This window comes from Papaver somniferum, chromosome 5 (assembly GCF_003573695.1).
Source record: "Papaver somniferum cultivar HN1 chromosome 5, ASM357369v1, whole genome shotgun sequence".
Classification (NCBI taxonomy): domain Eukaryota; kingdom Viridiplantae; phylum Streptophyta; class Magnoliopsida; order Ranunculales; family Papaveraceae; genus Papaver; species Papaver somniferum.
In genome coordinates, this window is record NC_039362.1 from 208,847,665 (window position 1) to 208,864,038 (window position 16,374).

The 16,374-nt window shown below is 39.9% G+C and overlaps 1 non-coding gene and 1 pseudogene across 1 annotated transcript; both read right to left on the reverse strand.

The window, feature by feature from the left end:
* Positions 1–15,386: 15,386 nt before the first annotated feature.
* On the reverse strand, positions 15,387–15,549 carry LOC113285011. Its single transcript, XR_003328527.1, has one exon. It is a non-coding gene; the product is annotated as a U1 spliceosomal RNA (small nuclear RNA).
* A 176-nt stretch (positions 15,550–15,725) lies between these two features.
* LOC113284683 lies at positions 15,726–15,902 on the reverse strand (annotated as a pseudogene).
* Positions 15,903–16,374: the final 472 nt, after the last annotated feature.

The window sequence follows — 16,374 nt, forward strand, 5'->3', positions numbered from 1 at the left end:
TGATGACTTCTTGGTTTCATGGGACAATGAGTCCATGTAGTTGCTGAGTTGAACATGATGTTCTGAAACTCATGAGTTGAACATGTCATGAGACAGAGGTATAGTTCTTACAATGAAGTGAGCAAGTATTGCTCATTCGATGGATCGTTGAATATTGATTGTTGAACCAATATTCCTTGGTTTGAGAAAATATTTATCATATGAGCAAGTGTTGCTCATGTGATGAATTGTTGAATATTTGATCGTCTGAGCATGTGTTGCTCATCTGATGGATTATTGGCAGCGTACATAAAATATTAATTAGAATACTGGTCGTTGAACCGAGCATAATTAATAAAATTAATGACCACGAGGCCGTCGTAAAATTATTAAGGTTGGAATCTGGAATGATGATCCTTGGATTCAGAAACCCTAATTTGATCAATTGATGATCAATTCATGGTTCGTCAGAAGTTTAACCATAGGACGAAGGAGGGAGCGACTATATGGGACCGTGGATCAACCATGTAGTGTCCATATGCTCACGTGAGCAAATACGAAGAACTCCTGAAGAGTTGACGATTTGTTGGTGGAAGAATGATTAAATGTTGGCTTAATCATTTATTAAAAAATGCTCGTCTGACCTTAGGTGAGAAAAACCTAATTAATTATGACGAGGTGAGGGATCGACCATGGAGTCATGAAACCGGCCCTGGGTTGTCACGTGACCGCCTGACGATCACTTCATGAAAATCCAAAGTGTTTGGAAGAGTTTTGGACCTAATACGAGCAATTGTGCAAATTAGGTCAAAACTGTGAAAATTGATGAGACCGTCTTCCGTGAGCCAAAGAGACAATCTTGGTCATTCAAGACAGCGTGATCGTGTCCCCAAGGCATCCGCGTTTCAGTCCTGAGAATTTTGATATTTTCTGGCGTGCAATTGAGCATCCATTCGAGAAAATATGCCAAAATTAGGGTTTCGACGAAACTAAAGAAAACACCATGAGATGATGAAAAATAATTATAAAATAAGGAATGAGGAGGCGTGGGACCGCCGTGGTCAATGCATGGTCGTACGGTCATGACCACGGTCCCGTGGTGCCTTTTCCTTAATTTTATAATATTCTAATGATTTTGTGAAAAATTCATGAATTTTGAGAAATTTGATGAATTTAGGGAGTTTCCATGAATTGAAGGAGTTTTCATGAGTTCATGGAAGAAAAATATTAAAATAATAAAAACACGGGCGTGTGGGCCATGGAGGCATGGTCGGCCGGCTAGTGGCCCGGTCCCACGAGTTTTTCATAATTTTTTAATATTTTTTAGGTATTTTTGATGATTTGAGGGAATTTTTCCTAATTTGAGAGAAATACCATAAAATCAAGGAATTTGATGAATTCAAGGAAAAATAAGATAAATAATAATAAAATAATAAAGCAAAGGGCGTGTGGGACCGGCTAGTGGCCCGATCCCACAAGTTTTCATATTTTTATTTTATTTTATTATTATATGATGATTTTTACAAAAAATACCATGAAATCAAGGAGTTTTTCATGAAATTAGAGAAATAATAATAATAATAATAAAATAATAAGGAACCGTGAGGTGTGGGGCCGGCTGGGACCAAGGCATGTCCGGTTGGCCAATGGTCACGCCCCACACTCCTTTCCTTAATTTTATATTATTTTTTATGAATTTATGGAAGTACCATGAAACCGAGGAGTTTCCTCGAGACGAAGGAAATTTGATCAGATGAGAGAATTTTCATCAAATCACGGAAAACAATAATAATATATTAAAAATATAAAACTGGCGTGGAATTGATCATGGCACGGTCGGTAGGTCGTGTGTCCGTGTTCCCAGCACCTTGGTCAATATTTTTAATTATTTATTATTTTCTTCCCTATGTTGGATAGGTTCATCGTTTCATTGTATTTTGAAATACTCGTTCGTGCGGTGACTGTTAGTGTATCGTCGTTGAATACACTTTCACCATTTGAATCGAGGCTTACTTAGAGGTAGCTCAGACGCCCGGTTGTGGATTATTTATTACTAATTGCGGAATTCAGTGGAGAATAATTCACAAAACTAAGTAATAAGATGTTTATTATTAGTTCATAGGATCAGCTGAGGATTCGACTACGAATTCAGAATAATAAAGTGAGCATTACCATTCCATGAGATCGTAGATTCGATCATAGAATCAGAGTAATTAAGATTTGTCTATTACCATTTATGAGACCAATTGTGGATTCGATCATGAAATCGGAGTAATGAGATAATATAGTTATTGTTATTCTATGAGATCAAGATGTGGATTCAATCATAGAATCAGAACAATTGTTTATTTCCATTCCGTGGGACCAGTCGCAGATTCGACCATGGAATATGAGCAATTGTTATTGTCATTCCATGGGACCAGTCGTGGATTCAACCATGGAATAGCAGCAATTGTAATTAGGAATAATTAACTTTGTGGATCTATACTAGCAGAGCAAGCTGTCTATTAGCATTAATTATCCCGATATAAGCTTGTCGGTAAGTCATATCCTTTATATAGTCAGGGCAAACTCGTTCTTTGTTCCTGAAGACGTTATCGCTCTATACTAGCAGATCAAGCTGTCTAGGAGCCGTCCATCTCGTGATACTATATAGAAATAATCACTGAAAGTATTCAGTATTCATGAGATATGTCGTTGTCCAGTCGTGAGACTACATATCTACATGTACTTTGAGAGAAAGTACTCTCCGTTGAGAATTCGATGAGAGACCCGTGTCTCGATACTCACGTCTGATTAATGGATCAGAGCTTCGTATAATTATGAGTTTACGATTTTAGCCCTTGTCGAAAATCCACCATCTACACCAATCCATCATGGAGAAAGATTTCATCACACACTGGGAGAACAGAAACATATTATTGATGAAATAAAATATCTTAGTATGGATGACAAAGATTTCAAGCATGGTGATATTCTCGTGCTCAACTAGGAGAATAGACAATATGTTTGTATGGATGTCACAGGAGTATCGCCCTTCACCGGCGAAGGTGTCAGATCTTTTGTCCCGGGAAAAGCTATATCTAGTGTTGTTTCACGTAAACACACTAAATATTTGGACAAGTGTGTTGCACATGGTCATGGTTTGGGTGTCTTAGCTTTTTCTACTTTAGGGGAACTTAGGGAAGATACTGTATGTTTTTTTAAGCGTCTGAAGAATTGTTTAGTTAGCAATGACGCTGATAGTGGATTTGGCAATTTTATTTTTCATAGATTAGAAGTTGTTATTCAAAGAGGTGTTGGAGCCCAGCTTGTTGCTAGGTTACCAACCAAAAGATTTGTTTAAACAATTTCATTCCTATTTCAAATTAAATTCATATAGTTTATACATATAACATATTTTTATATTTATTTCTTAGTATTAGTTTTGAATTATGCATTTTCACTTATGTAAGCAGGAGGAATGACAATCAAGTTGTTGACGCACTGGTAGTTTTCCTTCAAACATTTGTAACCTTGTTAAGCACCGGTAGTTTTCCTTCAAACATTGACTCCAAAATAATTGATCTGATTCCAGTGAAATCGACCCTTTGGTCAATTTCATGTGGGACCATTATTTTATTAAAGATTTGATCCTCCATTCAATAATCAATAATATGTTGCTATTTTTAGAGCACACATCACGGTCATGAAGCCTAACATTTAACAAGGAAGTTTTAATGTGTATTTTTGGGTTTAGACGTGGGATAATAATGCCTACAAAATAGGATTTTAGTTGGCCAAGAGTCCCATCTTTATATAAAGCATGCCTATTTAAAAGCTCTTTCAAGTTAATGAAAAATACACAGAGTGTTTTAGTAATGTAATCTCCATGTGAGTTAGTGGGATTGACATCCTTCATATGAGCTTAGTGGAAACAGGTTACCCGAAGCCTAGACATATATTTTTGACCTTTAAGGAGAAGTTATATTAAAGAAAAAAGGAGAAAACTCCTTCACACAGATACAAGAGATTACACGCTCATGAGAGAGGACCAATTTCTCATAAATTGCACAGTGAATAAACATATGATCTGTTGATTCCTTGTCAGTGTTGTTGTTGATGGTGGTTTTTAGCTTAGGGTTAAAATTGTAAAAACCTTGCATCTGATGTGACGTCACTCTGTAAGGAAACGGATTCGTGAGTGTTAACCTCTCCACCGACATATTTATTGAGCCGTTCAATATATTTACATGAAATTTATCCAGACTGGCGCATGTAGCAACCATCCCAGATGTTCTGTAAATTTCGGCGCCTTGCCTATATTCACTTAATATAAGTTTCTTTGAATACTTTCTGTGTTATGTTCCCCGGCTGAAACCTTAATGTTGATATGGCATGATAATTTGTGTTCACTCGCAGCAGAGTAGCACGAATTTTCAAATATCAAGGATAAGGTCTTTGCATAAGGTATTCAATCAGAAAGCATGCTGCTCTCTGGAAATGAAGTTAAAAGAACTCTGTGTCAACACATAGAATTCAATCTATTACCCTGACTAATTTGCAAAAGTTAGGATTTTGCGCCTTGCGCAGTACATCAGACCTTGCTTGTCGAAATTTAAGCCTAGGAAAACTAGGTAATTAATCCGCCACGGATTAGTAGGTGCAAAACCTTGCCCAGAAACAGAAAACAAGGAGCCACAGGACAGCAAAGGGAGGCGTGGCCATTCTTTAGGCCAGTCGGCGCCACTTTCCATTGGCCACGCCCCCATCCTAAACCGACTCTACTTCCCTCGACCAATCAGGTTGCCTTAAAACCGCCACGCTCACACCAGTTGTGGATGGGCCCATGCCTGCCGGCCCCAGTTTCCATCGACCAATCAGGTCGCTCTAAAGCCGCCATACTCACGCTGGAAGTGTGGCCACACCATGTTTGGCCGTCCTTCTCTTTTTTCGACCAATCAGGTTGCTCTAAACCTGCCACAGCTTTAAAAGAGGTGTCAAGATGTCTCCATACCATGTTGGCTTCCCGAAACCGCGCCAACATGCTAACGACATGCCAAACATGCCAAAAGCATGCCAATCGCACACGCCAAACGAGCATGCCAAGTCCGCGTGCCAAACATGCCACTCACCGCGTCAACATGCTAACGGCATGCCAAACCTTCCAAAACACGCCAAATGTGCCAACGCGCCATAAATAATGCCCTACGTGCTAACCTACCTCCTGTTCGGGGCCAACGCCATGACATGCTCAAATTAGGGTTTTCTAGTCAGAAGCGCGACCCTGCATTAACCAAAACCCTAATTTTCGCAACACAAACTATGCCACTTCGGCCCCACAACATGCCACGGGCCGTGTGGGGCCCAGGAAGCCCTAGGAATGGCGTCATATCATAGCTACCCACGACAATCCTTACTTCTGTGGTCGTTTCCACTCTATGGCCTCGTCATAGTTCCTTTGGCATAACTATGACACCATTTGCACAAAAAGTGCCGCCATGCTGCGGCTGCATGCCACACGCACCAATTAGGGTTTCGACATGCGAAACCCTAATTTGGGCAAAGTTGCTACGCCAACCAAGACAAGTAACGTTTCCCGGAGCGTTGGGATTGATGTGGCAACATGGCCAATGTTCCAAAGTCTAGCGGCCATGGCTACGCCAGGCGCTACTTCGTGCCACTGGCATATGCCAACTATGCCGCACGCCATCATGCCACAGTCATGCTGCACGTGCTAAATAGAGTTGCGATGCGCCAAACCATAATTTAGCTAAAAGTTTCCATGTCAACTGGGTCCAGTGACTCTCCTAAGACCTCGAGATTAACTTAGCAACATGGCCAATGATACTAGAGCCATATATGGGTCTAACACCAATATGCCAAAACAGCTGCCACGGCTACACCACTAACATGCTGATATGCCATGCTATGCCAGGCGCCACTATGCCAGTGGTGCCACTTTGTTATACGACAAGATATGGCCATAATCAATGACTATCTTTCCTCATGAGATGAAATCTCAGCCGTCCATGTTATCCACTGAACTGAAAGACTTGTGGCAAGCTTCAGGCGACCAACTGCCTAAATCTAGTGGCCATGGCTATGCCAGGCGCCACTTGCACCACCGTGCCACTGGCATGCACGAGCCATGCCAGCCATGCCATATTGTCACTGGCGTACACCAAAACGCCACTGCGCCATTATCAGGCGCCAACACAAGGTAGCCATAATCAACGACTACCCTTCCTCATGAGATGTGATCTCAACCATCGAAGTTCGCCACCGAACTAACAGACTCGTGGCAAGTTTTAGGCGACCGACTAAGACGAGCCTAATAGCATCACATGTTATTTTCCTACAGCAAACCTCTTGATTTTAACTTGCCACACGTAGCAAAATGCTACATGTTTTCCACAAAAACACTCGAGACGTCAAATATGTCACAAAATGGGGGATACTCATCAGGGTATTGGTCTGGCGGTTTACAGCGTGCGGCGTGCAATACACCCGTTATAAGAAAGTGTCATGAAATAGAAAAATTAATGGCGGCAAGAACTGACGGGTGTAAACGGATCCACTTCCTTCATCATGGAAGCATGGGTTTACGAAGGTTATACGTTACTCCATTCTTCCACCACTAAATCGTCTCCACTTCCTATGAGACCGGGGTACGTTTCAATATGACTTGTATAAATAGGCTTCACCTATTTCCACCAAACAACAAGTTTTTGGTCGCAACAACACAGTATCTAGAAATCACCTGGTAGCTTTCCATTTTGCTAGCCAGTTCTACTTTCAGATACAAGTCATAACCAACCACACCTTTATAATCAACTATTCTGGTCTCAACACTCTCTTCGCTTCCCTCCCTAAGACCAACCCTTCTCCTTCACTTTGTGACTGAAGCAAGCCTGGAATGACCATTTCTTGGTTTAGGCAAGGATTGTACAGATTGATATCTCAAATCAAAAGTACTCCCGTGCAGTGCATTGTTTAGGGTCTAGACTCGTTTCTCATCCACACACGAATTTACCAAAATCAGCAGAAACGGTTTTCACCCACAAACAGTTGCATAGAGGGAATAAATCACTTTCAATATCTACGCATATGTTAAGCAACATGTCTCTAGTTGGAGGTGAGTTATGAAAAGTATCTCTTGAAAATTGAATATATTGATTTTTTCCCACACACAGATCGTGTAAATGATCATCTATATATATTGATAACAAAGAAGACTCTAGAACTATATTTACTTGATTTCCAAGTCTTGAACTATGTTTAGGTTTCCTTAATACACCCTCTCAAGTTAAGCGGCCAATGGTGGACGGTTAACCTGCTCCGGAAATCCGCATGACGAGCAGGTCCAAGACTATTGGTGAAAATGTCAGCGAGCTGATCTTTTGTATTGGTAAAAAGAACATCAAGTTGACGATGTGTGACCCTTTCTCGAACAAAATGATAATCGATCTCAATGTGCTTAGTGCGCGCATGGAAAACTGGATTAACTGTGAGGTATCTCGCTCCAAGATTGTCGAACCATAGGGTGGGTATGGATGTAGAAATTTCTAATTCATGCAAAAGATATTGAATCCAAATAAGTTCCGCGGTAGTAGTAGCAAGGGATTTATATTCTGCTTCGGTACTGGATCGTGATACCGTAGGTTGTTTGCGAGCACTTTCGATGCTGACAGAAGATTACTTCTTAAGAAGTAGTAACGAAACCATTCGGATACATAAGCGATAGGGAGAAATGTCCTGAGTGTCGGTACGCAAGAAGTTATCAAACCGGGTGAGCAGTAGTCTACAGAGCAACGTGGACATATACCTCACCGCAGACATATAAAATCAACATGGAATTGCTCACCAACGCACACGAGTTTTCTCCATCTGAGAAAAATAATTTTAACCGTATTACCCCAGAACATGAAACGTTTTAACTTCACCTCGATCGGGTATATAATGGATTTAGTTGACCAGCAAAAACATAGGCGTAATACTATCGTCTTAGTATAAAATATTGGCGCTTAAACCTGCCACTTGTGTCAACCAAGCTGAATTTTTCGAAGAGGTTACAATTGCCGACCGGTATACTCCACCTCGACCGGTGTTACCGTATAAAATTTTAATCGCTCAACTCCGAAAAACATCTAGATAAGAAATGTTGGTGTAATATCATTTTCTATTTTCTTATACTTAAGGTCTATGGTGTAAAGTGAATCACAATACGAGTTGTCGATGCTGTAAAACCATTAAAATAATAATATATGTTTGGTGTACAGACTGTTGTAAACTTTGCCGTGCCAGTGTAAGAGAGAGCACGTGGACCTAAGAACATAAGGACGGGTCGTGCCAACCGGAACTTACAATTCAAGAATATAGACTAGATAGTTGTATACTTGGTTGTGACAATATTGTGGACGTTGTGTATACGTCTTATCTACGGTGTATAGCGTAATGTCCAGGACAGTAAGTATTGTAAACGTTGTCATACATCGTACTGTCCAGGACAGTAAGTATTGTAAACTCTGTTATATAATGTATTGTCCCGTTGTCCAATAAAATTCGGGACAACGAGTCCAATGACGAAACGCAAAGAAAATTTAGGACACGTGTGCTACTTACGAATTTGTACGGGAGCGTAATGACCGAAGTCCCTTAGTTCGGAAATTTAATATTTCCGCCCCTTATTTTGTCAATCGCAATATTAGTGTCCCCCAACACGGTATTTCCCCTTTCCCATTCCTCTCATTGAAGAATTACTTGATGAATTAAATGGAGCTACCATATTCACCAAACTGGATCTTAAAGCATGCTATCATCAAATTAGAATGTATATTCAGGACATCTACAAAACTGCCTTCAGAACTCATCATGGGCATTATGAGTTCAAGGTGATGCCATTTGTCCTTACCAATGCACCTGTTATATTTCAATCTCTTATGAATAAGGTGTTTCAGCCTTTCCTCAGGAAGTTTGTGTTAGTGTTCTTTGATGACATTCTTATTTACAACAAGTCCCTTGAAGAACACTTGTTACATCTCTCTCAGGTGTTGGACTTATTAAGACAACACAGTCTTTTTGATAATTTCAAGAAATGTTGTTTTGCTCAACCTCAATTGAACTACTTGGGTCATCATATATCTTTTAGTGGAGTTGTTGTTGATACTGAGAAGCTAGCATCCATGCAAACTTGGCCCCAACCCAAAAATTTGAAGCAATTGAGGGGTTTTTTGGGCCTCACTGGTTATTATAGAAGATTCATACAGGGGTATGGAAATATTAGTAAGCCACTTACTGACATGCTTAAGAAGAACTCTTTTGTTTGGTCTCTCACTGCCCTACAAGATTTCCAAGACCTCAAAAGAGCTATGACAACTACTTCAGTGCTAGCATTTCCTGATTTCTCTTCCCATTTATCTTGGAAACTGATGCATGCACTAGGGGGTTGGTGCTGTATTGATGCAACATGGAAGACCTATTGCATTTTTAAGTAAGCCTCTTTGTCCCAAGGATTTAGCTTTATCTACCTATGAAAAAGAGCTACTAGCCATTGTTATGGCTGTGCAAAAATGGAGACATTATCTCTCTCACACTCAGTTCATTATCAACATTGATCATCAGAGCTTAAAGTTCTTCATGGAGCAAAGAATGACATATATTCTGCAAAAAAAATGGCTTATGAAACTCTTGGGGTTGGACTATGTGATCAAATATAAAAAAGGAAAGGATAACACTGTATCAGATGCCTTATCAAGACTTCCTCAATCTTTTGAATGCTCTGCCATCTCCTTGTCTCAACCTCAGTGGTCTCAAGACATTCTCAGCTGCTACACAGATGACATAGTTGTTCAGCAGTTGTTGGCTCAACTACTCATCAGTCCTGCCCATCCATCTTTTTCCTTGTAAGGAGGCATTCTCAAATACAAAAAGAGACTATATGTTGTTGCTGGTAATAACATGAGAAATTCTATCATGCAGTCAGTTCATGCCTCAGCTATTGGAGGCCACTCAGGGATGTTAGGTACCTATAATAGGGCCAAATCCTATTTCTTCTGGCCCAAGATTAAACAACATATTCTCCAGTTTGTACAATTGTGAGGTATGCCAATGTAAAACATCTGAACACTCTGCTCCTGCTGGCCTCTTACAGCCATTTCCTATACCAGATGCTACTTGGAAACATATATCCATGGATGTCATGTCCCAATTATGGGCGGACCATTTATTAAAGGCTACCCCAGTCTTACGGGGTATCCGCTAGTCAGCATTTCTCTTGGACGCTAGTTATCGTCCGTCAGTCTGATTATTGTTAGTCGTTTGTGTGATTTGAACATGACGCAAGTGAATCCAGTCCTTATACTATGAATACAATGCAAGTAAGTCTGTATTGGAAGCTTATAAGATTATTAATGAAATAAACTCATCTTCTTCCCTAATTCGTCTGTTTCCCCCTATCCATGTTTAATTCTTCTTCCAACCCTCTGAATTCCCTTCTTCTCCCTCAATAATCTCCATCCCTAGAGATCTGGAGCTGTTTCTGTATATCAATTGTAGTGTAGATCACTACAAGTGGTATCAGAGCAGTCGATCCTCGGAATGCTACCATGGATGCTGCAACAAATAAAGTTTCACAAGTGGAAGCGGAAATTTTTGTAAAACAAGATTGTCTTCACAAGTTACTAATGGAAAGTCACAACAAGTCTTCACCGGAGTTTAATAAAGCTTTTAGTGAAGCTTTTACTGATTTATTCTTGGCTACATGGGAAAGGTATCAAGACAGATCGAAACCAAGTTTCGACAATGAGATCGGTGGCGTAGCTATTAACTCGCAGGTAGAAACTGATGTTGAGAAATTGGAGTCCAGGACTAAAGATAGCTATGATTTAATTGGAGTTGGAATTTTAGATTCTACTGCAACAACAAATTGCTCTCATGGATCTGGTGAATCGGAGCCGAAGATGACCGAGAACGAAAGTGAGGTCGAATTGAAATCAATTTCACTTGACTCAGATGATTTAAGTTTAGTTAGAGAATTAATTCAAAATTCTCCAACTCCAAATGTGTTGGGATCCTAGTCCCATATTGGTTAGATGGGGCTTAATTGGTAGTTTATAAGTCAATGGGTTTCCTCTTCTAGTCAACCGGTTTTTGAGTTGAGTTCTACCCATGGGCTTATGACGAGTTTAGGGTCGGTACCCTAACATTTGGTATCAGAGCCAACCACCACGATTCATGCCCGCTCCACGAAAGGGGTGACCTATAGGCTAGATTAAAGTGTTGGGGCACCTATGTATAGGAGTAGTTGTCACCCGCATTGAATACTAATAGGGCAGTGAAGCCGCCATAAGAGAAAGGGCTACCTTCGGGTCAGTTTCGATAGAGTGGGAGTGGGCCAACGAGGACGTTGGGTCTGGAAGTGTGATGGGATGTTGGGATCCTAATCCCACATTGGTTAGATGGGGCTTATATGGTAGTTTATAAGTCAATGGGTTCCCTCTTCTAGTCAACCGGTTTTCGAGTTGAGTTCTACCTATGGGCTTATGACGAGTTTGGGTTCGGTACCCTAACAAAGTGCAACAGGTGTGGGTAATTTTCAATCTACACCTATAATTGATTTCTTTAGCGTCGATGGATCTGTTGCTGTTAATGAGATTCAAAAATCTCATTAACAGCTCGTTAATGAGAAGGTAAACCCTTCAACTCTGATTATAAATCTTATAATGACGATGTGGAATTTCAAGTTAGGAGGGTTTTCAGCTCGTTAAAAGATTTCAGTAGAAATGCTTCTACTCCTCCGGCAAGAGAGGAAGGTAATTACAAATCTAAACTCAAATTTGGTTTTTATTATATTGATCAAGGTGGTGTTACATATAGTTTTCAAGACTACAAGTCTCATGCGGCCAATTTAGTTTCTCCTCATTCCGAATTAGAAGAGAAGATAGAAACCCAGATTTTAGAGTACCAAGAGGGCAAAACATTCCTTACTTGGTTCGATTTGACTAGTGATATTTCTCTGAAGCCTGATTATGTAAGGGTACTCAGTGAAATGTTATCGGTCTCAATTATGGAGGTATATTATGAAGAGTTTGATGTTGATAAAACCTTAATCGTGGTTGACAACAAGCTGTATAGTGATAAATGGCATCGTTGTGGCTTTGATTCTGCTCGAACCTTATTTGATCGTGGAAGGGAGTTGGAAGTTAGTGGAAGGTACAGAGAACTGTTGATAGCGAGTTCAAAGGAGCTTCAGTGTGTTTTTTCACCTAGTTCTGATTGTGGTGGTATGCCTTTTGATCGTGGTAAATAGTGCGAAGCTATGATAAGTAAGTTGTTTTAAGAATCTTCCCAAAAAGATTGCAGTTCTCCTATACAAATGACAGTGGTCTGGAAGGTGATCATGGAGACAGTGATATCCACAACCAGCTGCAATATGTTGCTACTATGGAACCTAGGAATTCTCATGGAGTACAACTTTTTGGTATTCCAACTTGTTATATTTTTTTTTATGTAATATGGGAAAGGGTGTTGGCTATGTATGGATGTTCATTGAGTTACTCAGATCGCCTGGCTCTATTCTTGGTGGTAGTGGTTGTTGGAGTGTCAGCTGGGATGAGAATCAACTGCTAAAGCTTGTAAATGGTATTTATATAAAGATAGAATCTAATGGAGTTGTTTGTGATACTAGTTTAGACATTTTTAATGAGTGGTTCATCCACATTTTTGGAGATGTTCGATGCAATCCTTTGAGTAACTGTCAGTTGTGGAGTCTGGAACACCAACCACAAGAAGCTACAAATTACAAAAGAGAAATCCTTGTATGGGTGGTGGAAATCAAGGAGAGTGGAAATCTATGGGCTGTAGTGGGTATTCTCACTTTGGTTACTGCTAGACACCACCTTCCTTGTGCCAGTAAAGTGTTTGGGTTGCTGTTATGAGACAAAGGCGTGGAGTTCTGCGAAAGAATTATGGGAACCAAGAATATGTTGGTACAGGTTAATGGTAGTGAAGTCTTATGTATGGGTTCTTGGCAGGATGATGATGGTGGTGAATGGAATGAACATGACAGTGTAATAAAGACTCAGTTGGTGTTTATGATACTCATTTCAGGTTCAGGTAGTGGTGGCCATGGCAGTGAGAAAATGTCAACTCCTGCTTCATGTAGTGTTGGTGATGAAAGTGGAGAAATGTCAGCTCGTGCTTCAGGGTTGGCGACGGATTCTTCTTATCCCTTGTACTGCGTGACATTTATGAGTGTTTCATTTCTTAAAAATAAGTTTGAGAAGATCAATGCTGGAAGTCTTAGGCAGTTACTCTTGCGTGACGGAAGTAAAATTGTTGCCATGAGCTTAGTAGTGGGTCGTGTAATAATCTTTGTACCACTACAAGTACTTCAGCTGTTATCTCAACACAGGTGGCGTCATAGGGTAGTTGCACAAGATGTTGATGGGTTTAATGTCCTTTCTATTTCACCGTGGTGTGGGATTTCTTCTTACTGGCGTGAAACTTATTTGATTGTTGCTGGTGGAGCTAGGGAGAGTATGGCTTATCCTTATTTTCTGCAACTCTATATGAAGAAGAATTATAAGCGTTCAACTACTGGAGTTCTTTAAAACCGAAACCAGTTAAGGTCCTTTAAGAAATCGTCAGCTGGGTATTTCATTTGGAATAACCAACAAATTTTGAAGCAACTGAACCTCTCCACATTTGATGGTACAACACCGCAGGGAAAAGAAGAGACTTTCAACTCCATGTTAACAAGTGCATCACACAAATTCCAGATTATTTTTATGAACAAGTTCAGAGATGGCGTCGAGCAGTTGAACACACTATCCATTTCGAAGTGGGGGTTTGTTTGGGACTACAAGTCTATGTGCAAGCTAGTTGCAGAGAAGAAAAAAAATGAAGATTCGTGTATATGCCTCATCTGGTCATGGAAATCAATCCCTTATGTTCAAATGGGCTTGTATAGCCGGTAGGAAATTCATTTTTGAAGTTATTCTGGGTTTGAACTCATTTCACATCCTTGAGGACAAGGATGATTTGAAGGGGTGGGAATTTGCCATGTCCCAGTTATGGGCAGACCATTTACTAAGGGATAACCCAGTCTTACGGGGTGTCCGCTAGTCAGCATTTCTCTTAGACTACATTTCTCTTAAACAGCATTTCTCTTAGACGCTAGTTATCATCCGTCAGCCAGATTATTGTTAGTCGTTTGTGTGATTCGCACATGATGCAAGTGAGTCCAGTCCTTATATTCCCAGTGAGTCTGTATTGGAAGCTTATCAAATTATTAATGAAATAAACTCATCTTCTTCCCTAATTCGTCTGTTTCTCCCTATCGATGTCTAATTCTTCTTCTAACCCTCTAAATTCCTTTCTTCTCCCTCAATAATCTCTATCCTCAGAGATCAAGAGCTGTTTTTGTATATCAATTATAGTGTAGATCACTACAATGGATTTCATTGAGGGCTTGTCAATCTTAAATAGAAAGTATGTTATTATGGTAGTTGTTGATAGGCTAACAAGGTATAGCCACTTTTTTGCTCTCAGTCATCCATTCACAACTGCCTCTGTAGCTAAGGAATTTATGCGTCATGTCTTTAAGCTACATGGACTTCCATCTTCTATAATGTAGGATAGGGACAAGATCTTCATTAGTCACTTCTGGCAGGAGTTGTTCAAGTCTTTAGGCATCTCTTTACACCTCAGTACAACTTACCATCCTCAGTCAGATGGGCAAACAGAGAGAACCAATGCATGCCTGGAGCAGTACTTAAGGTGCATGACTGGTACTAATCCCAAACTTTGGGACAATTGGATGTCTCTAGCTGAATGGTGGTGTAATACCAATTTTCACACTAGTCTTAAAATGACACCTTTTCAAGCTTTGTATGGTTATATCCCTCCACATCTTGCATTCCATGTACATTCTACTACAATAGTTGCTTCAGTTCAAGAGTACTTGCAAGAGAGAGACCACATGTTGCAGCTCATGAAATAAGACTTGCTCAAGGCTCAAGACAGGATGAAATTTTATGTTGATAACTCTAGATGTGACAGATCCTTTACTGTGGGTGATTGGGTGTTTCTGAAGTTACAACCATACAGACAGTCATCTGTGGTTCTCAGAAAAATCTTTAAACTCTCAACAAGATATTATGGCCCCTTTTAAGTCTTACAAAAGGTTAGATATTTCTCTCTTGCATAGGTGTTTTTCACTGCAGGATCAAGGCGAGCAAGTATGTACAGTCCACTAAATATCCTCAACAATAAAATCAGCACAAAGTTGTATTGCAACGTCTTTTTGGGCCAGTAGATGAAGCTTACTATTAACAAACAGATACCTACGTAAAAGATATGTATTTTATGGGTAAATACTCAAAACAACGTTTAGGTTACTATTGATTTTGTTTTTGCAAAGATTGGCAGGGTCCGCGCGAACGCGTACCCCTCGTAGGAAGAAATTATGACGTAGATTCTCCCTCAATCGAGAGATCTTAGGCTAGCACCCTTACAAAGTGTAATGGAAGTCACTATCCTAGGCCATTATCCTTCGTGATCAATGATAGACCCCGTCCAGGTAAGTAAGAATCCAAGCTGCATTACAAGATTTCTTATAGGGTGGTTTTGTCAATCTTTACTCCTGTAGAACTGATGTGGCACTATTGTTCATTTATTTTTATTTCTATAGGCAGATAGATCGGGCCTGCTATAGTTTTCTTTCCTATAACACTGCGCCCAATCTTTGTTACTTCAGTAATTTGTAGGGGTGCGCCAGGCCTTTGCAATAGAGCAACACAAAGGCGATGCATGAGAACCCCAGTAGCAAGCTACTGGGATATTTAATATCATGTCGTCCGGTGGACAAGAATATCAGATATTAAACTGATAAGAACAAATACTACACTTGATCTTAGCCAAATATAGGCCGAGAAAAGTATGTTTAATAACATCCATACTTTATTTTTCGAGGAGAAGGGTTATATATTAAGGAAAAACAAAAAAAACAGATTTACAAAAAGAAAAGGAAAATAAAATAAAATACAAAGCTTCAAGAAACCAAGTACAAGGTCGAAAACTGACCAAAGCAAGATGCTACTGTAAAAGGAAAAAAAAAAAACAGAAGCAACAATCTAAACATCAAGTTATGCGCACATCATCATTTCTTCTTTGCTGACTTTATGTGACCCCTACCAAGCTTGTCATTATTAGTTGTTGAGGGGGTGAATTCAGTTTTAGGTTCTACCCGTCCTAGCCACACCAAATGACCTCACTATACTAAGAATAGTAAGAAAGAGAGTTTCCTTTCTATTGTACCTTGTCCTTTCTTATATAGGCTTTCCCAAAATCCCCTCTTTTTAGTACATCATGACATATGTCCTAATCTTTCTTAATTACCCCTAATACCATTCC